Below are 26,441 nucleotides of genomic sequence, written 5' to 3'. Positions count from 1 at the left end.
GTTAGCTTTTATTGTTTTGGTCTTTGATTTTACGAAAATAAGTGTCCTACACTTTCTGACAAATCTGACACCCATCCTAGCCTGAATCAAAAACATGATTGACACTAAGCTCTAAACAAAGATTATGAAACAATTCTTTATTACACTTTGGTTCTTGATTTGTCCCTCTCTCTGTCTATTGCATACCATAAGATCATTGCTGAACAGGAAATTTTTGTGTTAAATTCCAAATGTGTATAGAAAATACTATTAAAAAAAGATTTTTCTATCACTTAACTAATAAACACTCAAAGAATATTAAAAAAAAACAAGCACTTAATGCATACTGCTTGATGATATAAACAATGTTGTGTGCAAGTCTTTCATTGTAGATGTTTAAAGAGAAGTCTACATGTTTTTTTTTTACCTGCAGGCTATGTTTTGCTTGAAACTGTTGAGAATGTAATCTTTGATATTATGCCAGGTTCTGTCATGCAAGATGGGCTCCTCTTTTAGGCACTGCTCAATTTGTGATTGACCAGGAAGAGTGTTGGTCAAAATAAGTTGACGGAAGTGACGTTGTACTGCTGCTTTTTCACCTGGACACCACTGCTGCCATTTCCTGATATTCCGATTCCTTGTCTTAGGTGGGTGTTTTCTCTTTGTACTTCTCACTGGAGCCACCGAAGACTCTGCATCCAGACACGGAGAATGTCAAAATGAAAAAGTGAAACAACTTGCTAATATGATGTGACAACAATAATAAGAAGACAAATCAGAAACACAGGTCAAAACCACAACAGAAACAAGTGTCAAGTAGGAACAAAGGGGATTACAGTTAGGGACAGTGAAATGAAAATCCCTTATTGAAGAGTAGGTAGGAAGAGGAGAAGCAGAAGAAGGATTTGGCATATGAGGGGGCAGGAGAAGAAGAAGTAAAGAGTATGAGAAAGCAGAAGCAGAAGGAGAACAAGGAGAAGAAGGAGGAAGTGAAGTGTTAAGGGCAGAAAAGGATGAGGATGATGAGGACAGCAAAGACACCGACAGCAAAGAAGAAAGGAAGATAGCAGGAGTGGGTTGAGGAGGAATAGAAGGATGACTATCTAACCACTTGATCACGCTTCATTTTCTTTAGCCGTGGGGTGTCGATAGTGGAAGATGAAATGGATTATGCTAGGATATATGTTGTCATTAACAGTAAGGATTTTGGGATTCAGTTCAATGTTTAAAGGGTATGTACAGTTCTGGTCGAGGTGAAGATTTAGCTTTTAACGTTTTGTGAGATATTCAGAAACCACTCTATGACATGTGAAAGAGCATGCAGTTCTAAGGGTTTCAAAAGTTTATTCGATGAAAATCGGTTTTGAAATGGCTGAGATATCCAAAAACAAGGTGAAACAAAGAGATACTAATAAAGTTGGGGTATGTCGCCTTTTATTATTAGCACTTTCTTGGATATCTCAGCCATTTGAAAACCAATTTTCATCAAATAAACGTTGAATCCTTCTTAAAATTACATGCTCTTTCATATTTCATAAGAGGCTTTTCATTATCTCACTTAGGAATGTTCAAAACATGAATCCTTACTTCAACCAGTACTGTACAGTCCCTTTAAAGGATATTGATGCTTTTATAGCATTCAGAAATCATTAATTTAAAACAGCCATTTTATGATTAAGTCTGATGTCAAGGATTGGTATATGCCTACCCACATGATACACTCTTAAAAAGAAAAGAGTAAATCAACATCAAAAGTGGCGAGGAGTGACAGCATTTTTACAGGTTGCATTCACCCTTTTATCTAGCTGAATCCAACAGTTAGATGTGCTAGATACAGCAAGAAAAGGAGAGAACACAACATCTTTAAAACGCTGTCACTCCTCGCCCCTTTTAAAATGCTGATTACTTACTCTTTTCTGTTACTGTAGCTAAGTAGAACTAGTACAGAATACCATCCCAAAGATAATTAGTGCAGCCATTAAGCATCTGTTCAATTCATGATCAACTGCTGAACTTCTATTGTTAGTTCAAAGTAATTGGCCTCTTCAGACTTATTGTGATGACAAGCGTTAAGAAAATTCCACATTTTTATTGTTGCTTTCGTCACTACAAAGCTGCACTTTTAATATTTATTAAGACCAACATGATAGTAATTACTACTCCTTTTTTGGCAAAAATGCTAAAATACATGTAGAAAAAGAAAAGGAGTCACAGTCCTTTCCAACTCAGAGTAAGTTCATCGTCCTACATTCATGCATGGCCGGGGGGCATCACTAGACCATTTTGAAGGGGGGGGGGGGGGGTGGGTGTTATTAGACCAAATTTCAAGACATCAAATGAAGAAACATAACAATTTTCTGACAACCCCCCCCCCCAAAAAAAAAAAAAAAAAATCATCAACTTTTTGAGCTTTGCTGATTGCTTATTAAAATTGAAAATTTGCCGACAAAATATTTGAATGGGGGTGGTGGTGTCACAGCCCCCCCCCCCCCCCGCAACGCTGCTAGTTAAATTCAATCCAATTTTTTCAATTCAATACTTTAAAGTTCAGCAGTTTAAAGTTGATTCCTTAAAATGGTGCAGAAGTTAGGACATTCACTAGTTTTGAATGGACAAACAGATGAACAAGCATAATGTAGGCAAGCAGACAAACCTGAAAAAAATTGATGGAAAACCCCCAAAAATTCAGCAAGAGAAAGTATTTCACAGAAAATTTTGTTAAAATACATTGCAAGCAGCCCTACTCGAGGAGTCAGACATCTACATGCAACTACTCTACAACATAAATGAAGCAGAAAATACTCAAATCAAAACCAAGGAATCAGTAGGTCTTGTAAAGATATTTCCTTAACATAGAAAGAAAATCATTTTAATAATCTACCATGGGAGTATAATAACTAGTAGCTGCTTGGTGGAGGTCTGCACTCTCAGAGTGCTTTCTAGTTTGTAATCTTCTTGTACAATGTCACCACTCTTATATTTCGAAACCATCATAAACACACAAAGTTGCATTCAAAAATGCTCGTTTCCTATGGAGGATGTCACCACACTTTTTGTAATGTATGTATTAGAATATCATCACTTTTAGAGTTAGCAAACCCCAAACACACATCATTACTGCATTTCCAATCTGTATGTCACCACTCTTATGCATAATTATATGCTAAGACAAAAAAAAAAACCACACATATGAAGTTTCTACGTATCAGAATGTCATCACTTTAACATTTTACATTTATATACACACACACATCATTATTATATGCAATCTTCTTGTACAATGTACAATGTTACCACTAAAACCATGCACACATAAACACACAAAGTTTTTTTTATATGTTAAGATGTCACCACTTTAACAGTTTAAAAGTATATTGAATATACACACACTCACCATTATCTGCAATCTTCTTGTACAAGGTCATGACTCTTACATTTCAAAACCATATACATAAACACACAAACAAAAAGTTTCTATTTACAGTTCGACCTCGATTATCCAGCCATGTCGGGACCAGCGCTCATCCGGATAAGCGAATTGGCTGAAGGCGTCCCAATAATAGAGTTTTCCCAATAAAAGGAAGCCGGATAATCCAGGTCGAACTGTATTAGAATGTCATCACTTTAATAGCGTAAAATATACACAAATCCACACCATGATTTGCAATCTTCATGTATAATGTCACCACTCTTACATTTCAAAACCATGCAAACATCAATGCACAAAAATTTATAAAGTTTCTATGTATTAGAATGCCATTACTTTAGGAGTCACCTACCATTAATCTTCATTTGGTTGCTGTGGGTGACCAAAACATTCATGTTGTTTTTACCTAAACTTATCTAAAATTCCATATTAGTCACTTAATGTTTCACATTTAGCCTAAGAATTAAGCTCTGGAATTAAAAAATGTTGAAAATGTAGACATTCCTATATAAAATAAAGGCAAAGATAAATATGGAAACATAACTTTATTTTTTTGACCCTTGCCACATCAAAGTTGCACCCTTGTGAAACTGACCATATCAGAGTATTGACATTGTACAAGGAGATTCCTAATAATGGTGTGTGTATGTGTACATGTACAGTTTGTATACTTTTAAACTGTTAAAGGGGGTGACATTTTTATACATAAAAACTGTGTGTTTATGTATGCATGGTTTTGAAATGTAAGAGTGGGTAACATTGTGAAAGGAGATTGCAAATAACGGTGTGTATTGTATGTGCAGTATTGATAATACAATCTGTTAAAGTGGTGACAGCTTGATACACAATAACTTTGTGTGTTTATGTATGCATGGTTTTGAAATGGAAGAGTAGTGACATTGTACAAGAAGATTGCATATAATGGTCTGTGTTTGTCCATACAAGTGTTGAAGTGATGACATTCTCATAGAAACTTCATGTTTTGTGTTTAAGCATATGCATGTGGTGTGTATGTGTGTGTATGTATAGAATTAAACTGTTTAAGTGGTGACATTGTAATACATTAATCTTTACATTAATCTGTATGTTTATGTGTTCATGTATGCATGGTTTTGATATGTAAGAGTGGTGACATTGCACAAGGAGATTACTAATAATGGTGAGTTTGTGTGTATATATACTTTTAAAACTGTTAAAGGAATTGTACAGTATTGGTGGAGATGAGATTTGGGCTTTTAAACTTTAATAATACGAGATACCAAGAAAACACTTACAGGATATAGTACAGAGCATACCCTTGAATTCAAAGTTTATTTTGATGAAAATCGGGTTTTGGAATGAATGAAACATCCAAAAACAAAGTAAAACAACGCGATCGTAATAAAGTGTGGGTCACAGGTTTTATCAGAATCACTTTTTTAAAAAATATCTCAGCCATTTCAAAACCAATTTTCATCAAATAAACGTTGAATTCCTCATAGAATTACATGCTCTTTCATATTTCATAAGAGGTTTCTCATTATCTCACCAAAAAAATTTAGAAACCTAAAAAATTATGTCTCAATCAAAACTGTGCAATCCCTTTAAGTGGTAACATTTTAATTCATAAAAACTGTGTGTGTTTATGTATGCATGGTTTGGAAATGTAAGAGTGGTGACATTGTAAAAGGAGATTGCAATTAATGGTGTGTGTGTGTATGTGTGTGTGTCATGTGTGTATTTGTATATTTTACTCTGTATGTGTGCTTATACCATTAAACTTTGCAAGTGATTCTAAAACAGAGACTATAAATATTTGTGTGTTTATGTATGCATGGGTTTGGCATGTAAGAGTGGTGACATTTTACGAGAAGAATTGCAACTAACGGTGTACCTGTATGTATGTATATAGAATTAAACTGTTAAAGTGGTGACATTTTAATACATTTATCTTGATACATTAGTGTTTATGTAGCATGGTTTTGAAATATCACGAGTAGTGACATTGTACATTGTACCCTTATAATTGTACCTTTACCTGTACATTGTACCCTAATAATAGAGGTGGGCTATAGAGGGTCAATTTTAGGTCATATTTACAGAACATACTCATCACACCTTGGTTTGATGACTTTTTGCCTACTGACACCCATTTTTGAAAAAAAGAACGAGAAAAAATGCAAAAATCCGGGGTGCCCCGGCCGAAATCGTAAAAAAATCCAAGATGGCCGCCGTTTCGGCTTTAAAAAGACATTTTTGGCCATAACTCGGCTATTTTTTGGTCTATTGTGATGGTTTTGGTGTCTAACCCCATGTTTTAGGGGTCAAGGAAATGGATTATCATAATAATTTTAGTGGAAAACCTAAGCTTCTCCATGAAACTAACCTTTTCCCCATATTTAGGGTTGAATTTCCTTCTCCTTTACCCCTACCCCAACCGCCATTTTTTTTGCCTTTTTTTTCCGCATTTTTTTCAAGTCATGTTAACTACCATACTTTTGATAACAAGTTCTAGCAATCTGGTCTTTTGTTTTCTACCGACAATACAGCAACAAATAATATACAAATAGCTTACGGTATACATGTATGTGTCATGCCAAAACTGGTATGTGGCTGGTGCATTCAGAATGCACGGTAACTGTGGAACCAGTATTGTACTGTATCTGCTTGATAGTGTCCATTAACATTTTGGTCCTAAGACCTTTAACAATATAAATAAATAAACATAATAATAAATAATAACAAATAACTTACATTATACATGGTTTACACATGTGTCATGCACATATCGGTATAGTGTGGCTTGTGCATTCAGGATGTATGGTACATTGTAACAGAAGCCAGTGCTTATACTGTATCTGCTTTGTAGTGCTGATAAACATTTGGTATTCAGACCTGTAGTGCATGACACATATGTAAACCATGTATAATGTAAGTTATTTGTATATTTCTTGCTGTATTGTTGCAAGAAAAACACCACATTGATAGCTAGAACTTGTTATCAAAATGATGGTAGTTAATATGACTTGAAAAAAAATACGGAAAAAAAGTGCAAAAAATAGCGGTTGGGGGTAGGGGTAAAGGAGAAGGAAATTTAACCCTAAATATGGGGAAAAAGGTTAGTTTCATGTAGAAGTTTAGGTTTTACACTAAAATTATCATGATAATCCATTTCCTTGACCCCTAAAACATGGGGGTAAGACACCAAAATCATCACAATAGACCAAAAAAATAGCCGAGTTATGGCTAAAAATGTCTTTTTAAAGCCGAAACGGCGGCCATCTTGGATTTTTTACGATTTCGGCCGGGGCACCCCGGATTTTGCATTTTTTTCGTTCTTTTTTTCAAAAATGGTGTCAGTAGGCAAAAAGTCATCAAACTAAGGTGTGATGAGCATGTTCTGAAAATGTCACCCTCTATAGCCCACCTCTACTAATAATGGGTGTGTGTATAAATGTGTACCGGTATGTACTTTTAAACGGTTAAAATGGTGACATTTTGATACGTAAAAACTTTGTGTGTTTATGTATGCATGGTTTTGAAATGTAAGAGTGGTGACATTGTACAAATAGATTGCAGATAATGGTGTGTGTGTGTATGCGGGGTAAATACTTTTAAACTGTTAAAGTGGTGACATCTTGATACATAAAAACTTTGTGTGTTTATGTATGCATGGTTTTGAAATGGAAGAGTGATGACATTGTACAAGAAGATTTCAAATAATGGTCTGTGTTTGTGGTATATGGATACTTTCTATCCCTTAAAGTGATGACAATACAAAGAAAGTTTATAATATTTGTGCATTTTTGTATGCATGGTTTTGAAATGTACTAAGAGAGGAGACATTGTACAAGAAGATTGGAAATAATGGTGTGTATACCTGTGTGTATACATACAGTGTTAAAGTGATGACGTATTCTAATTCATAGAAATGTGATATGTTTGTGTGTTGAAGCATATGCATGGTTTTGAAATATTAGAGTGGTGATAGGTAGATTGGAAATAATCTAGTGTGTTTGTGGTGAAATATGCTAACACCTAAAGTAATGGCATTCTAATTCATAGAAACTTTATAATTTTTTTGTGCATTGATGTATGCATGGTTTTGAAATGTAAGAGAGTGGTGACTTTATACAAGAAGATTGCAAATCATGGTGTGGATGTTGGTATATTTTATGCTATTAAAGTGATGACATTCTAATACAGTTCGACCTTGATTATCCGGCCTCCTTATATTCGGAAAACTCTTATTATCCGGACGCATTCAGGCAGTGAAGGACTTTTTTTTTTTCATCCAAAAATTGAGAAAAAACAGTGACTTTAACATCTTTTCATGGATCTATTTCACTAATTGCATAAGATAAGAATGATAGGTTTCTCAATATCTAATGACTGAGGTAAAACATGTGTGATTTTCACATAAAGATATAACATACTTTATTTTTATGAAGACGTTAACGATACAATTTTGTGCTGGCTAGCATAGATTACACCAACGTTGTGGGGTACACTACCTGCCTACCTGCCTAGCTGCCAGTGCACTGGGACAGCAGCTTGGATGGCAGCTACATTAACACTGTGTCTCCCATATCCAGCCAATTCGCTTATCCGGATGAGCCCCGTGGTCCCGACATGGCCGGATAATTGAGGTCGAACTGTACATAGAAACTTTTTTGTTTAAGTGTGTTTATGTATATGGTTTTGAAATGTAAGAGTAATGACATTGTACAAGAAGATTGCAGATAATGGTGTGTGTGGTGATACTTTTAAACTGTTAAAGATGGTGACATCTTAATACATTTTGTGTGTTAATGTGTGCATGGTTTTAGTGGTAACATTGTACAAGAAGATTGCATAGAGTGTGTGTGTGTATAATAATGATAATAGTGAGACTCTTATAAAGTGCTCATATCTACCTAAAAAAGATACTCAAGGCGCTATAGAATAGAGTACAAATTGTGTCACGTTGCAACAGTATCACAGAAAATAATAAGACACTAAACCAAGAGACAATAAGCCTATGTATACGTACACATACTATACATACAGGTATACAATACTGTGTGTTGACATGGAAAGTGTTAAAGTGATGACATTCTGATACGTAGAAACCTTCATATATTGTTTCTTTTTGTTTTTTGTTTTAAGCATATTTCATGGTCAGTTTTACAGTAAAGGGTGTAACTTTAATGTGGCAAGGGGTCAAAAATTAAAGTTGTGTTTCCATTCTTATCTTTGCCTTTATTTTATAAAGGAATGTCTATATTTTCAACTATTTTGTCATTCCAGAGCTTAATTCTTAGGCTAAATACGAAAAATGAAGTGACTATTATGGAATTTGAGATAAATTTAGGTAAAAACAACATGAATGTTTTGGTCACCCATAGCAACCCAAATGAAAATAAATGGTGGATGTAATGCAACTTTTCATTTGCTGTGAACATATATTTGAAATATCAAAACACTTTTCCCCCAACAGATATTCACTCTTGCAATTATTTGGATGTGAACTTCAAATTCCAAGGTAAAAATGGTACCTGACAAACTATTTTTAAGTTAAAGAATGTTATAGAAGCAAGAGCCACTCTAAACATAGCCCCAAATTATCTCTTGGTAACAAACATTTATCAAATCCAAATCCCAAAGAAATTCAATTATTTTTTAACAAAGTTGAAATTTTCAGATTTCTGTGTTTCGGAGGCTTCGGTTAACAAAGTAGTGCGTTTCGGAGGCTTCAAAACTGTTAACACAAAGTTCTAGTCCTGTATTCACTTAAATAATAAAACTACAGTAAGCACACTATCACAACACCAGTGCTAGAATAACAACAGGTAGCTGAGTGTTCAAATTTTCATTTCATGTAAAGAAAGAGTCAACATTTTGCATTAAACTGCGCATAAATTAGCATTTAAATTAGGGGTGTCGAATTACATTGAAATGACTAATATATTGGAAAAATTCATTTTAAAAAAAAGGAGAATGTTTTTTTCATCTGATATTGCTGTTAGATATTCCTGATAAATATCCCTTTCATTCACCACCAGCACATAGCTATGACATATCACAAAATATGAATGAATTTCATATTTTCACTTCTCAAAATGGATGATCAATTTTGTAGGCATTATTTTGAATTCAAATAAAACCACTTTTACATATTTTATCATATTTCCCTTTTGCCAAAGAGTGAAGAGGCGAAACTTCAGGAATAGGTAACAGACATATAGTGGCCATTATTACAAATTTTTATGAAATTAGGGCTGGTACTTTGGAAGATATCATATTTTTCATCAAAAAATTATCTGTACAGTTTGACCTTGAATGTGCGCACAGTATTTGGATCAATTCTCATATTTGTAAACAGAGATAGAAGAATGAATGTGAGATTTATGATGACTTGAGTTGATATCCAAGCTGTGACACTCACACAATGACATATTAAGCCAAAATACTATGTTTTTGCTTATGATACCTTTAGAAATTGAACAAGCATTGAAATATGAACACTGAACACTTATTATATGACCTTCATACAGTATAACATGGGCGTGTATCGCACTTTTTTATGCTTAGCAATTTGTAAAAATATAGAAAAATAAGTTCCTATTGCTCAAATTTGCTCAAATTTTCACACAATAGATTTCTACATATGTACAATTCATGGTTAAAAAAACAAGGATATTCAATAAGGGGAAAAAATTGTTTAAAGTAGTCAAATTAGGATATACCTCACTGAAAATACTGAAAAACGGCTGCACTTATTTTACTCAGCATTTGAAAATGGCTCAAAACTCAAAACTGGCCGAACATTTATTGGCAAACAGCGCACCATATTGTAGTGTGTCTTCAGTACTTTCAGGAAAGGCAGAAAAATAAGCTGTTTCTCCATGTATAGCTGTACAGCATGGGTTAAAAGGTCACAATGTCACAAAAATAAGCCAACATTACACTCCTACCAGGATGGGACTCCAGACCTTATAACTTTCTCCAGCTGAAAGAACCACTGTTTTTTATTGCATGCAAGCAATGCCAGGAAAAAATCCATTAATTTGATACCAAACATATAGGGGTAGACCTAAAATATGGACCTCAAATCTTGATTTTACGTAAGTTGTAAAACGCTTTTTTTTTTGACGCAATACGTGGATTTGGGGGACTTTTTGGTAATTAATCTTTGATAATTAACAGTAAATGAGAAGAAATTAGCTATTGTCTTACCACATGTGATTACTGATGTCTTAGCATGCTGCATGTGAATTTTTAAGTCAGTTGGTGCATTCTTTTAGAAGTTACAATTTTTTAAAGTGAGAAAGTCATGATTGCATAACCTGATTGTGCTTATCACCAAAACTGAATAACAATCTGTGTACACTTTGAGCGATTCTCAGTTCGAATTTATGACATTACGTGTACATGTGGCAATATGATTCTAAAGGAAACTGCAGCAGTGGCAATAAAGGTAACACTGATTAGGAACATCTTTTTTTGGCGGCTTGAAGTTAGCAGCAACACATGTTTCGGAGGCTTCATCATAACTGTTAACATGCAAAAAATGGTCCATTTTAATGTGATATGAAGTACATTAATGCAGCTGATTGTTTCCAAATAACTAACAATGTTGTAACATGTGAAATAGTATAATATGTATGCAGAAAAAAGACTTTCCATCATTTGTTAAGAGACAAAGAAAAGTATCATTTTAAATCTTTAAGCTCAGTTGTATATTTGCATGTGTACATGTATATGACTGTGGCAGTGCAGAACATGAGTAGGCTACGCACATGTACAGCTGTATGCATTTGTCAAACTTTTCACCATAATACAAAAAGAGTTACTTTCAATGAGTTTGAACTGCAGCTAGACTTAATGCAAAGATTATGTTTGCTTGCTTTATTTGCATTTTATAAGGACAGTTTGTGGGATGTACAACCACCCATCATAATTGTATATCACATGTGAAATCGATTTCAGCTGTTGATGAGAATGGGATGTATAGAAAATAGACTATGTGATGGCATGACAGTTAGAATACAACATAGTCTTGTAAAATATAAAAATGGGTAAAGGCTTTTAAACATTCTTTTGCATATGGACCATGCCTAATATCCTCATATGTATAGCTATCAATTGCAATGATCATGGTCATAGAACAGCAATCTAAAATGCTGATTAGCCATTCCATGTAAAGGTTATCATCAAACTGAAAAAAAATGGAGTTGAAATAATCTTATGGGTGATATTATCATGGAGATAAAAGTTGAAATGGTCAAGATCCCATTCATCTTTTTGAATTACCTGTTGAAAAGATACATACCCTATCGTATACCCATGACTGTGTATGAATTTTGAATTTAAAAAATGTTGACCAAATGTATAGTTCCCTCTATTATGATAGGTAGAATTTTGCTTTCTTTTTCTGTGGTATACAAGTCACCTCTGTTTCATATCATTTTCTCTTATTTTTTACGCTTCAAAGGCTTCTTTTTTATAGTTATTGTATAAAATTCCAGTTTGTGTGACTCCTGTGACAGGTAGGAGGTCTGTTTTTTAAGGTAACACTAGTAAAACATTGAGAACTTGCAAACAGAACTTTTACTGTTTCTAAAATGACAACCTTTTAGCAAAAGCAGATTAAAAAGGAGCAAATGTGATTAAATATCTGAGTTTGTTTTAGAATATAAGCCCATAGACTACAGTTTTAACCCTTTGAATTTCAAAATACACTTAGGGGGTTGTAACTTTTTTCCAGAAAAGCCAGGACTAAACAGACTATGAAGATTTCAATCATTTCAATATTGTTCTTCATGAACATAACTTCTCCAGTCACCCACCCATGTAAACTACATGTACCCCATGGCAACAGTCTATAAGTAGAGGTATATTATGTCATTTTAAACAATCCTATCCCAACCATTACTGTCCATATACTGCACCGAGAACTACATCCGCAAACATGTCATAGAGTGTCACACTGCTGTCACACATGTATGATAAGAGATGTTTCGTAACACAAGTTATATTTTGTTTACTCAAAAATACTCAAGTGGTTACTGCCAGCATGACAAAATATGGAAAATAGAGTATAGTATCAAGATTGTGTTGCACCTACCATACATCAGATCTGACAATACATAATTGTACAGATTGATATGAAAACCTGTCTGAATGAAGTAATCAAATGTCAAAATTCCAAAACAATACCCTGTGATGCACGTCACACCACAGAAATGATAATCTGCAGGATATTAGCTATTTTCTATCCAATCACAAATTTATTGGTTACTTTCCTCCAAATAAGTATTGGAGATGAAAGCCAAAGAACTTGTTAGGAAATGGAAAGCTGAAAAAGGTCAGATTTTAGTATGGCAAAAACAAATGCCATGTGAGTAACAATGGAATGGATTTGTCAATATGTTAAAATGGACATGTAGAAGATTGTGTTTTGAAACTATTACACTCAGATGGTAGTGAGTCGAAAGTTTGCTTTTGATCATGCATAAATGGTACAACCTATTCAAAAGTAATATATTTCTTAGTTTTGTGTATGCTTCCCTTTTGAATAACCCTCTATTAAAATCCTTGAATCTTCAGGCCAGGAAGAATGTTCAGTTAAAAAAAAAAGAAGGAAAAAAAGTATATTTAATACTAAATAATCAAGTAATTATTTGGTCTTCATTTTTTAAGCCTGACCAGTCGAAAGAGTGATAAAAAATGGTACACAAAACTTCATCTTCTCTCAAGAGTAAAAATGAGATATCCAACTTAATAAGAACATTGATGTGTCCACAACTATTTGCTTTGTTGCACTACTGTTGCATGATGTAGGCATGCACACTAGCTGGAAGTCATTTTCATTTCTCACAATATCTAGCCTATTCCGTTGTTTCAAAAGGAAACCTACAAAATAAATGCTTTTCACACATTTAAACAACTGTGTAAACCTTGTTTGATGAACCAACAATTCTCATTCAGTCCAAACAGTTATTTAATAGACTCAGAATGGATCAAAACATTCCATTAACATGCTGTTAACATGAAATGAAGCCTCCAAAACGTCTGGAAAATTCATTTGGTATGCCTTATGTTTTTATGAAAATCATCATGTTATGTAGAAAGTGATGGGTAAATTGTGTCTTTTTTGGTTGATATACACTGTTTAAACATATTTGTGGGGCAACATCCTCATCTGCCAATATTTCATTACTGAATGAAAAGGTGAGTTGATGTATGACACGTCTGCGCTGTTAAAGAAAAATAGGTAAATTGATAGTAAATCTATATTGGTGAGTAAACAAAGGAGCCAGAAAACTGAATGTGATAAAATATCTTTTAGATATGTCATAAATGATCATTGGGTGGGTGAACAATGAATGTAATTTAATTTTGTCCAGAGAAAATCACGAAAATGCAGTGTTAACATCCTTCTGAAGCCTCCGAAACCACTTTTTCTCTATAAAGTGTATTGGCTCAAAATATTATTGCAGTATCACAATGTTTTAATTATTTTTGTTGTCTGCCCATGGCTGTTGATGATTTCATGGCATAATTTGAGGCAGACACTCAAAGAATTTATCAGAAATGTTAAATTAGATGTTTCTGCTGTTTCGGAGGCTTCAATGTGTTTCGGAGGCTTCACATGTTAACGGAAAATGTGTACTGTCTCCTATTTTCAGAGAGTTTGGCAGATCTTAACTATTTTTGGTTTATTAGGTTAGGGCCCCATGTCCTACATTTGACATATATAGATTGGGTCTCTTCTCTCATCTGTATTCATATTATTTGATTAAACACTTTGTTTCGGAGGCTTCAAAACTGCTAACGGAAATTTCTCTCGATGAAGTAAAATCATCACAAAATTTCAAATAGCCCTAGAACCAAGTAAACTTTGATGTAAGTCTAAAGTTTAGCTGTACCTTAATATTTTCAGCATAAAAGAAAGTAACCAAAACACATCCACTGATCATTACTGTCCGTCAAAGTTTGCTCACAATTGTTAACGGAAAATGAAACCTCCGAAACCTCAAATTTGAAGACATAGTATTCTAAAATATGGGGCCAGCTACCAACCAAACTAATTTGGTCTTTTCAATTGACCATACAACTATGCTTTTAACATAAAAAAATTAGATCTCCGCAGTTGCTGTAGAAAATTATTAACATTTCAAAAATTTCACATAAATTTCAATGCAACAAAATGGTCATTTTTAGGGTACATTACGATGTGACTGTCAAAACAAAACGCATCAATACCTGGACCTGACTATGCTACCCAACGTGGCTACTCATGAGGTGACTCACATGGGAAAAAATCTTTGAGATCTATAAATCTATGTGTTCAGGGTGGGCGAAAAGACTAAAAATTGAAAGTTACACCCTTTACCGTAAAACTGACCATATACTTTTAAATTGTTGAAGTGGTGAAATCTTAATACAGAAAAACTTTGTGTGTTTATGTATGCATGGTTTTGAAATGGAAGAGTGGTGACAATGTGCAAGAAGATTGCATATAATGGTGTGTGTTTGTTGTATGTAAAGTGTAGACGTGATGACATTCTGATAGAAACTTCATGTTTTTGTGTTTAAGCATATGCATGGTGTGTGCGTGTACGTATAGAATTAAACTGTTGAAGTGGTGACATTGTAATACATTAATCTATATTATACATTAATCTTTATGTTTGTGTGTTCATGTACATGTATGCATGGTTTTGACAATTGAAAAGTGGTGACATTGTACAAAAGAGATTACTCATAATGGCGAGTTTGTGTGTATATATACTTTTAAACGGTTAAAGTGGTGACATTTTGGTACATAAAAACTTTGTGTGTTTATGTATGCGTGGTTTGGAATTGTAAGAGTGGTGACATTGTAAAAGGAGATTGCAATTAATGGTGTGTGTGTGTGTATGTGTGTATCTAAATATAAACTCTTTATGTGCCACAGTGGAAACCCCCTGTGTGCCACATTGTTCTGAGACACCAATGTGGTCATATGTTGAGAAAACAATCTATTTTCCAAATCTATAAAACCTTTATATATCTCTGTTAAAATGTATACAAACTGAGCCAAATTGTCGAGAAAATACCAAGCTTTGCTTTGATTGTAAATTCTATGACAAATCTATAATTGCTTTTCTTTCAAATGCCCTGTAGCTACAATGTACATTTCTGTAAATGCATGACTTTTGCACAAAAAGCAGTGACAGAGACTTAGAATTTGCACACAAATTGAGTATGAAACACTGCTAGTTAGTCAATCATCGCATTAAATGCAAGTTATAGACAAAAGGAACGGAATCGTGAGAAACGCTTTCATTCGCATGTGTCACATTCAAATTTTGAGTACAATTTATGTTAAAATGGTGACATCTTAATACATAAAATCTTTGTGTGTTAAAGATGTACGCATGATTTTGAAATGGAAGAGTGGTGACATTGTACAAGAAGATTTCAAATAATTGTTTGTGTGTGTATACATACTTGTAAAGTGTGAAAGTTATGACATTCTAATACCAGGTACACAAAAACCTCATACCAGCTTTAACACATGGTTTTGAAATATGTTATCAGAGCGGTGATATGCAGATTGGAAATAATTGTGTGTGTTTGTGGTATGTGCCTTCCATCTCTTAAAGTGATGACACTACAAAGTAACTTTATAAATTTATGTCTAACAGGTGCATTTATGTATGCATTATATGTTTTGACATGTACAAAGAGTGGTGACATTGTTCAAGAAAATGTAAATAATGGTTTGGGTGTGTGTATAACTACCTTTAAACTGTTAAAGTGGTGACATTCTAATACAGAAAAACTTTGTGTGTTTACGTGTGCATGGTTTTGAAATGTAAGAGTGGTGACATTGTACAAGAAGATTGCGTATAAATGGTGTGTGTGTGTACATCTTGTACGTACATGTAAATTGTCAAAGTGATGACATTCTGATAGAAACTTCATATGTTTTTGTGTTTAAAGGACAAGTTCACCTTCATATGTATGTGGATTGAGTGAATGCCACAATATTAATAGAACACATAAGAGAAAGTTTGGGGAAAATCGGACAATCTGTTCAAAAGTTATGAATTTTTACAGTATCTGCACAGTCACTGCTGGATGAGAAGACTACTACAGTGTATGATGTCATATGTGTACAACGATATAAAGAAAATAAAAAGAGAAATTCACAAAACTTCACTTTTTGAATAAAGTGCACATTTCTTCGACATGTTACTGATATATGTTAAGGGTAGTATTATTCCCCCTGCCTTCTGAAAAAGAGAAGTCAAGTGTTCTTTTGTTATGCGAGAAAAGTGAAAATATGTTGAATTTTCTTTATTCTTTCTTGATATCGTTGTACTCATGCGACATCACAAGCTACATTGTATACTAAGTAGTCTTCTCATCCAGTCTTGAGTGAGGAGAAACTTCAAAAATTCATAACTTTTGAACGGGTTGTCCATTTCTCCTCAAACTCTCACTGATGTGTTCTACTAATATTGCTCCATGCACTCAACCCACATGTCTATGAAGGTGAACTTGTGTTTTAAGCAAATGCATGGTTTTGAAATGTAAGAGTGGTAATGTGGGGATTGGAAATGATGGTGAGTGTTTGTGGTATTTATACTTATGTATTCTTGCTAACTCTAAATATGTGATGATTTTCTTATACATAGAAGCTTTATATTTATAAATTCTTGTTTTGTATGCATGGTTTTGAATGGAAAGAGGGGTGACTTTACACTACACGCACCATTATCAGGAATCTCCTTGTACAATGTCACCACTCTTACATTTCAAAACCATGCATGCATAAACACATTTAGATGAATATGTCACCACTTTAACAGTTTAATTCTATATATTATAGACACACTCACACACAAACACACACACACACACACCATAAGTTGGAATCTTCTTGTACAATGTCACCACTCTTGTATGCCAAATCCATGCATACATAAACACACAAATATCTATAGTCTCTGTTTTAGATTATATTAATAATGCACATCCACACACCATTATTTGCAATCTCCTTTTACAATGTCACCACTCTTTAATATTTCAAGACCATGCATACATAAGCACATAAACATAAAGATTAATGTATAATATAGATTAATGTATTACAATGTCACCACTTTATGTATGATATAGATTAATGTAACAATGTCACCACTTGAACAGTTTAATTCTATACATGATACACACACACCGTGCATATGCTTTTAAAAAAACACAAAAACATGAAGTTTCTATCAGAATGTCATCACTTCAACACTTTACATGTATAACAAACACACACCATTATGTGCGATCTTCTTGTACAATGTCACCACTCTTCCATTTCAAAACCATGCATACATAAACACACAAAGTTTTTATGTATTAAGATGTCACCACTTTAACAGTTTAAAAGTATACACACACCATTACTAGGAATCTTCTCGTACAATGTCACCACTCTTACATTTCAAAACCATGCATGCTTTTACACATTTAGATTAATGTTTAAATGTCACCTCCTTAACAGTTTAATAGACACACACACACACACACACACACCATAAGTTGCAATCTTCTTGTACAATGTCACCACTCTTGTATGCCCAAACCATGCATACATAAACACACAAACATCTATAGTCTCTGTTTTAGATTGTATTAATAATAATACACATATCCACACCATTATTTGTAATCTCCTTTTACAATGTCACCACTCTTATTTCAAGACCATGCATACATTTAAACACATACAATTTTTATGCATCAAATGTCACCACTTTAACAGTTTAAAAGTATATACACAAACACACACCATTATTAGGAATATCCTTGTACAATATCACCATTCTTACATTTCAAAACCATGCATACATAAACACATAAACATAAAGATTAATTAATGTATAAAGATACACTGTAAATGTATTACAATGTCACCACTTCATCAGTTTAATTCTATTTATACACTCACACACACACACACAAACACACACCATAAGTTGCAATCTTCTTGTACAATGTCACCACTCTTCATATGTCAAAACCATGCATACATGAACACATAAACATAAGATTAATGTATAATATAGGTTAAAGTATTACAATGTCACCACTTCAACAGTTTAATTCTATACATTCACACACACACCATGCATATGCTTAAACACAAAAACATGAAGTTTCTATCAGAATGTCATCACTTCAACACTTTACATGTATAACAAACACACACCATTATATGCAATCTTCTTGTACAATGTCACCACTCTTACATTTCAAAACCATGCATCATAAACACACAAAGTTTTTATGTATTAAGATGTCACCACTTTAACAGTTTAAAAGTATATACAGATACACACACCATTGTTAGGAATCTCCTTGTACAATGTCACCACTCTTACATTTCAAAACCATGCATACATAAACACATAAACATAAAGATTATTTGTATAAAGATAAATGTACTTATGTCCCCATTTTATCAGTTTAATTCTATATATACACAAACACACACAAACACACACCATAAGTTGCAATTGTCTTGTACAATGTCACCACTCATTATATGTCAAAACCATGCATACATGAACACATAAACATAAAGATTAATGTTATAATATAGATTAATGTATTACAATGTCACCACTTAACAACATATATACATACACACACACACACACCATGCACATGCTTAAACACAAAAACATGAAGTTTCTATCAGAGTGTCATCACTTCAACACTTTAACAAACACACACCATTATATGCAATCTTCTTGTACATTGTCACCACTCTTCCATTTCAAAACCATGCATCATAAACACACAAAGTTTTTATGTATTAAGATGTCACCACTTAAATAGTTTAAAAATACTCTTACATTTCAAAACCATGCATACATCAACACATAAACATAAAGATTAATGCATTTAGAAATAAAATCTCACCACTTTAACAGTTTAATTCTTTATATTATAGACACACACACACACACGTACACACACCATAAGTTATCTTCTTGTACAATGTCACCACTCTTGTATGCCAAAACCATGCATACATAAACACACAAACATCTATAGTCTCTGTTTGAGAATGTCATCACTTGCACAGTTTAAAAGTATATAATATGCACTCACCCACACAATATATCTTCTTGTACAATATCACCACTCTTACATTTCAAAACCATGCATACAAAAACACCAACATTTGTAAAATGTGAATGTATTGTTATCACTTTAAGAGTTAGAAAGATATGATATTCAAATGCACACCATTATTTGCAATCTTCAAGTCACCACTCTTTCTGTTCAAAACCATGCATACAAAACAAGCATTTATAGAGCTTCTTTGTATTTATAAGAAAATCATCTTATTTCGAGTTAGCAAGTATACATATTCACTACCACAAACACTCACCATTATTTCCAATCTGCACATCACCACTCTTACATTTCAAAACCATGCATATGCTTAAACACAAAAACATTAAGTTTCTATCAGAATGTCATCGCTTCAACACTTTACATGTATATACACACACCATTTATATGTAATCTTCTTGTACAATGTCACCACTCTTACATTTCAAAACCATGCAAACAATGTACATAAACACTCACAGTTTGCTATAAAAATGTCACCCCTTTCACAGTTACAAATATATACACACATCATTAGATGCAATCTTCTTGTACAATGTCACCACTCTCACATTTCAAAACCATGCATAAAAATGTATGCACAAATACATACACGTATATAGATGAAGTTTCTTTCATCAGAATATACATTCAAACAATTTTGTTCTAGCAAAAAGGTATGTGCATTTTTTACGCACAATGCGAATGGTAAAATTGTTGCCATAACATCACACTTTCATCACATAAAAATATATTTTCCTGTGCAAAGAGCAAAAGAAGTCGCTTCTTTATATTTTAAACACAAAAAAGTAACCCCCAATCAAAATGACATACCTTTTTAATGAAAAATTGTTGAGTGAAATAACCGAGCAGAAGTGTTTCCATACTTGACTAGTTTTTTAATTAAAATGAGATTGTTCTGTTTAGTCATGCATGAGTTAGAACACATTAAATGCAAAAATGTCACATTTCAGAAATCGAAAGAGTATTTTTTGTTTTGTTTTTAAGGGCACAAGTGTAAGTTGTGTGCTCATTCATGTAACACTCAATTTCACACAGAAGTTAGTAAATACTAGTAGGTATAGAAACAATCCTGCCAAGTTTATTTATTTTTTTTTTTACAACAATGTTTCATTAAAACCTGATGCCATTTTCCTCAGGGTTGACGGGAGTTATTATTATTTTTTTTTGTTGTGTTGATATTGCATCTTCTTTAAAGAGCACACAATTCTGTTCAGATGGTACAAACAATGGGAATCCTGTGAGACCTGAGACAATAATGGCAGATTTGTGAGCCGGCTCATCTTCAATGTACATTATGCAGCTTGTAGCTTCCATTTATAAGTGCAACCATTCTTTGTTTTTTGTTTTGCGCACTTGACGAAAAAGTTACAAGGGTGTATTCCATGGCAACCATTTACCATTGAGAGTGTGCATAAGAAAATTGCGCATCTATTACATTTTGCTAGATAAAAATCACTGAAATATTTTTAGAGATAATGAATAAAGGCTAGGGGGGAACTTACTTCTTTGAGGAGAGTACAGAAAGATTTCATATTACGTAAACAGTATGTTATTACATAGGGTATAGAACATATGTATTTGTACTCACTTTCTCCACTTCCTACATATTGTATGAAATCACAAAACTATTACAATTTGACTTATCTAGAAGGAATACTGATTGCTTACTGTGTCTTTCGTCTAATCAGGTGCCTCGTCATCAATGTCTATGTGTGAAGATGCCTGTCCCTCCCTTCTGTGACAGTATCCATGGGCTGTACGACAATTGGATAAATTATATGACAAAGTTTCGACAGGTCATCATTGGTTTTGAGAGCTAGCATAATGTGCAATGCTTAAGCCTACGCAAAACAACAACAACAAAACAAACAATGTCAGTACCCACTGGACCGACAAGAAAATTGAGCATGTATACCTTTTGCTATTGCTAGCTAAAAATCACCATTTGATATTTGTAGAGATATATCATAAATAAAGGCTGGGGGGAGAGAACTTACTTCTTTGAGGAGTGTATACACAATACAAAGAGATTTGACATTTACTTGAACAGTAAGTATATTATTACATAGGGTATAGTACTAACTACACGCAACCGCACGTCTACCCTCTTGTAGATGTTGTCATTTTCAGCGGTGGGTGTACGTTTCCTTTATGAATATCTTTATTCATTGTAGAAAACTGAAATGCACAAATACATACACGTATATAGATGAAGTTTCTTTGATCAGAATATACATTCAAACAATTTTGTTCTAGCACAAAGGTATGTGCATTTTTTACGCACAATGCGAATGGTAAAATTGTTGCCATAACATCACACTTTCATCACATAAAAATATATTTTCCTGTGCAAAGAGCAAAAGAAGTCGCTTCTTTATATTTTAAACACAAAAAAGTAACCCCCAATCAAAATGACATACCTTTTTAATGAAAAATTGTTGAGTGAAATAACCGAGCAGAAATAACCATTGAGAGTGTGCATAAGAAAATTGCGCATCTATTACATTTTGCTAGATAAAAATCACTGAAATATTTTTAGAGATAATGAATAAAGGCTAGGGGGGAACTTACTTCTTTGAGTACAGAAAGATTTCATATTACGTAAACAGTATGTTATTACATAGGGTATAGAACATATGTATTTGTACTCACTTTCTCCACTTCCTACAGAAATCACAAAACTAATACAATTTGACTTATCTACAAGGAATACTGATTGCTTACTGTGTCTTTCGTCTAATCAGGTGCCTCGTCATCAATGTCTATGTGTGAAGATGCCTGTCCCTCTCTTCTGTGACAGTATCCATGGGCTGTACGACAATTGAATAAATTATAAGTTTCGACAGGTCATCATTGGTTTTGAGAGCTAGCATAATGTGCAATGCTTAAGCCTACGCAAAACAACAACAACAAAACAAACTAGAACCGGAATTTGTCAACACTGACAAATTAGGTGATCCGATTTTTGTTTTAATCAATGATTCGAGTCCTGATAGTGTAAAGTCTCAGCTACAACATGTTAAAATCTGAGAGAAATTCACCGAAGCATAAGTAAGATAGTGCTGGATAAAGACAGTCATGTCAATTTTCACATCTAGAAAAATTCCCTCCCATAGAGATAACACGTCATAACGAAGATAGAAAAAGAAGTACATATGACCTTTGACCCCACTTTGCACAATCAAGATGGCATCTGAGCAAAATGTGGTTATTTTATGAAATGATCCTTGTAACATGGTCTTTACGTGTGCAAAATATGGGAAAGATAGGACATGTATTAATCAAGATACAGGATGAAACCTCTATGACCTTTGACCCTAATTTACATACCCAAGATGGCGTCTGATCAAGTAGTTGTTATTTTGTAAAATAATGTTCGTGACATGAACTAAACATATGCAAAATATGGTGGTGATAGGGTATGTTTTTCTTGAGTTATTGCACAAAAAGTTGCAGAAAGACAAAAATATTTCAATACAACGAATTACTAAAGCGCATGTTGAGGTTGGGAATACCCAGCTCAGAATATTTACAAGAGCCAGAGGTTATAGTGATGATTGCCCCGGTTTACTATAGAGAACGGCGGTAGAGTCTACATGCACAGTGCCTCCAAGACCAAGTTAGCACAAACTGCTATGAACGATAACCCCACTGCACTGTAGAGTGGTCCAAAGTCAAAGATCGAGCGCGCTATACGAATCTGTGCAACATTCATTCATCACTGCTCATCTCATGACCATGGCAGCCATGGTATGGTACCTCGAGCAAGGCCTCACCATCACAAAGTGAATGGTGGAGGAACTGACAGCTATGTCTTCTATGGAAGACGGAGGAGAGATCAACATGTCGCCATTCAAGAAGAGGAAACAGAGTATACAATACAGTGACATCTCAGACTCAGAGGAGGAGGAAGAAAAGGAGGAAGAGTTCATATCTGTGGAGGTCCACAAAGATCATTTGAAAGTGGACTGGCTGAAACAGCGACCCTCCCACTCTGGAAAAGTTAGGAGGAAGATATCTCTGCAGAGAATATTTAGATAAGGAATCCCCATAGTCTGGGTGTACGTCAAAAACCCACCGAAATCTGTGATTAAAATCAGGTCTGTAAGCATCCGTATTGCTGCACTCCTCATCTTCTGCGTGTTATTTGAATGGCAATCACTCTCGTATACTACAACGTTGCGAGTCAGAAAAGTTCATATGACCTAGTCGAGGCAGAAGTGATGACCTTGTCGGAGCGAAGGGATGCAGCAAAGGTCAGATCATGAGAGCAGCACACGCTGAAATACATGTACGTAGCAGACAACAAGCTTTACGTAACACACAAAACGCAAGGGCGTACGTAAAATGTTACCACGGTGCTTCCGGTTGAGAGTTCGTGGTAGCTAGTTCGTTCATTTTGTGAATCATCGCACAATCTACTCCGAAAAATTCAACAATAAGGTCTGGATACCAACAAAACACCAAATTCAACTCAATCATCAGCAAAATATGATGTAGGTGAGTGGTAAAAATTATCTTACTGTTAAAATCAAACAAAATAAAAGACATTTTATGTGATTTTGCCGTCAAAAGCGACGATCGTTTACAACATTAATAAACACTATATGTCAGACTGCTGTGCGAAGCACAGCGGTCTGGTTAGGCTAGATAGTACATGTATTAGTACTCAGTTTCTCCACTTCCTACTGGTACATACTGTATTAAATCACATGTTGTGCATAATTATGCAATGTCACCACTCTTACAATTCAAAGTTACATGTATGCATATTTAATATGCTTTAATAGACATACAAACATGTACATGAAGTTTCTATGTATTAGAATGGCATCACTCGTTCTCTATCATTGTTTTTTTCCCGGCCCAACGCTTAGAAATATGATATTAAGTGCTTTATAAATGTTATGTATTATTATTATTATTATTATTATTATTTAACAGATCACAAGTATAAATACACACACACTTGCTTTTTGCAATCTTCTTGTCATTGTAACCACTTGTGCACTCTTACATTTCAAAGCCATTATGCCTACATGTACTTATAAACAGCTGTGGAGTGTGGTACTTTGTTAGTGGAAGAAGATAAGGAGAAGGATAAAAAGGAGAATGAATAGTACACTATACCCATAACAAACCAGAACAGGAAGGAGGCTTAGTAGCTGTAGCACCCGAGTGCAAAGAAAGCTGATGAAAAGACAGATGGTCGGAATGAACAGGGGAGAAATTGAAGACTAAGGTAACAGAACATGAAAAGCATGACAATGATGTAACTGTTAGAGGAGGAAGGGAACAAAGGAGAATTAATGGTGAAACAGATGATGGAACTAGAACTAGAAAAGGATAGCATGAAGAAGGGGAAGAAAATGGTTAATGGCTGACTACGGTATTATCATTATTGTTATTATTTCATTCATAAAAATTTGTGCATGATAGCAGAACAGAACACTTCGTTCATATCACTGCAAAATGCGTCAGAATTCTAGCCTACTCTACGCTAGGCACTTTCTTCTGTAGAACCAGTATACGGCAGGATTTCTACGTGATCTGGTGTCTGGTGATTCGCACATTTTTGGTGCGGTGAGCTGAGAGGCGGCGTGCAAGAAGAGGCCAGGTGGGCCATTGAGGAGTGGTCACAGAGGCCTACTACAATTTGTTATGTATGGGACTGAAGATTTGCCGTCGTTGCTACAATACGGACACGCAGTGGTGTTGCCTATTTCACGAGTATATCTTACCTTTAAAAAAATAAAATTTAGGCCTATCCAGTAGTCATCACTAACTTACCTTTTCCTTCCGAAGACACAGCAGATGAACAATGTCTCGTGCGAGTTGAGAGAGACGTCTACGTCTAGCTAGCTTCACACCTCCCCAGCAGTCAATTTTCTTCGTCATGTTAGCTACTAGCGATCGCCGGGTCGCCCAGCGATATTTGCGAGATGACGTCACGCGGCGTACGCGTACGCGTAGGTAGAGCTCCACATAACTGGTGACATCTCCGACAGAAAATTTATGGGGATTCCCCGGGTGTAAGTGAGAGATGGCGCTGTTCAATTTTTCTCCTCTGTCAGGGTATTTGCTTGTTCCTATCCAATTGATGACTATGCTCAGAAAACAGTATAATTTGAAAATTGACTCCATAGGGGGTTCCTCTTCGTAAATTTATGCTCAGTTACAACCGATGACGTCACCAGTTGTCTGTGTGTCACCAGTTTGAAGGTGTGTATCTATATGCATGTCATCGGTTGTAATGGGTGCACAAGTGCACACACACACACACACACACACACACACTATCATTCTCACACACACACACACTATCATTCTCACATGCACTTGTAGGAAGAGCTAAGACAAGATCAATACAGTCAACTCAGTTTCTAGGAGTAGCAAGCTTTAGATCTGCAATGGGAATGCTGAGACGACGCTTATTAGGCAAAAAATAATATTCTGCAACATGTGTGAGATGGTTGTCGCCATCGTCCAGCCCGGGAGGCTGAGTTGTCCTTAGCGTTTGTGTCACAGATCTAAGGCTCACTATTATCCAAGGTGAAGGCCTTACAGTACATAACTTGCTTTGATCAATTTATTCTTTTTTTTTCTAGCGGGGTGGGGGGTAACGCCTATGGAAATTGGTTATGATTTTAAGTCCTGAACAAATTTTGTAAAAATAGTGAAGAGTTTGGTTGTAGCAAAACTGAGTTTGATATGACAATAACAAACAAGCAGTGCAACATTTTCCTGGAAATGCAAATAAAATAAGAGAGATTTTCCATTTCAAGAAGAACCTGACAGTCCATTACTCTTGAATGTTCATCGATTTCTTAAGAGCGCACATCACGCCTAGAGCTGAAATGTATAAGTGGATTTT

General features: G+C 34.6%; 1 protein-coding gene and 1 long non-coding RNA gene across 2 annotated transcripts in view; one reads left to right on the top strand and one right to left on the bottom strand.

Moving 5' to 3' along the window:
• LOC139713088 (uncharacterized) overlaps nucleotides 1–26,441 on the top strand; it is a 191,876-nt gene that overhangs the window by 125,170 nt on the left and 40,265 nt on the right. The gene's annotated exons all lie outside the window — the stretch shown is intronic.
• Nucleotides 293–25,840, bottom strand: LOC139713098 (uncharacterized). The gene is made up of 4 exons (XR_011709621.1): nucleotides 25,358–25,840; nucleotides 22,292–22,377; nucleotides 21,236–21,321; nucleotides 293–671 (listed from the first exon to the last, which is right to left on the bottom strand). It is a non-coding gene; the product is annotated as an uncharacterized lncRNA (long non-coding RNA).

Source organism: Diadema antillarum, unplaced genomic scaffold (assembly GCF_040938485.1).
Source record: "Diadema antillarum isolate AM-2024a unplaced genomic scaffold, OU_Dant_1.0 scf00000042, whole genome shotgun sequence".
Classification (NCBI taxonomy): Eukaryota; Metazoa; Echinodermata; class Echinoidea; order Diadematoida; family Diadematidae; genus Diadema; species Diadema antillarum.
The sequence above is the reverse complement of the archived record's forward strand: the minus strand, read 5'-3'. Positions and strand labels throughout refer to the sequence as shown.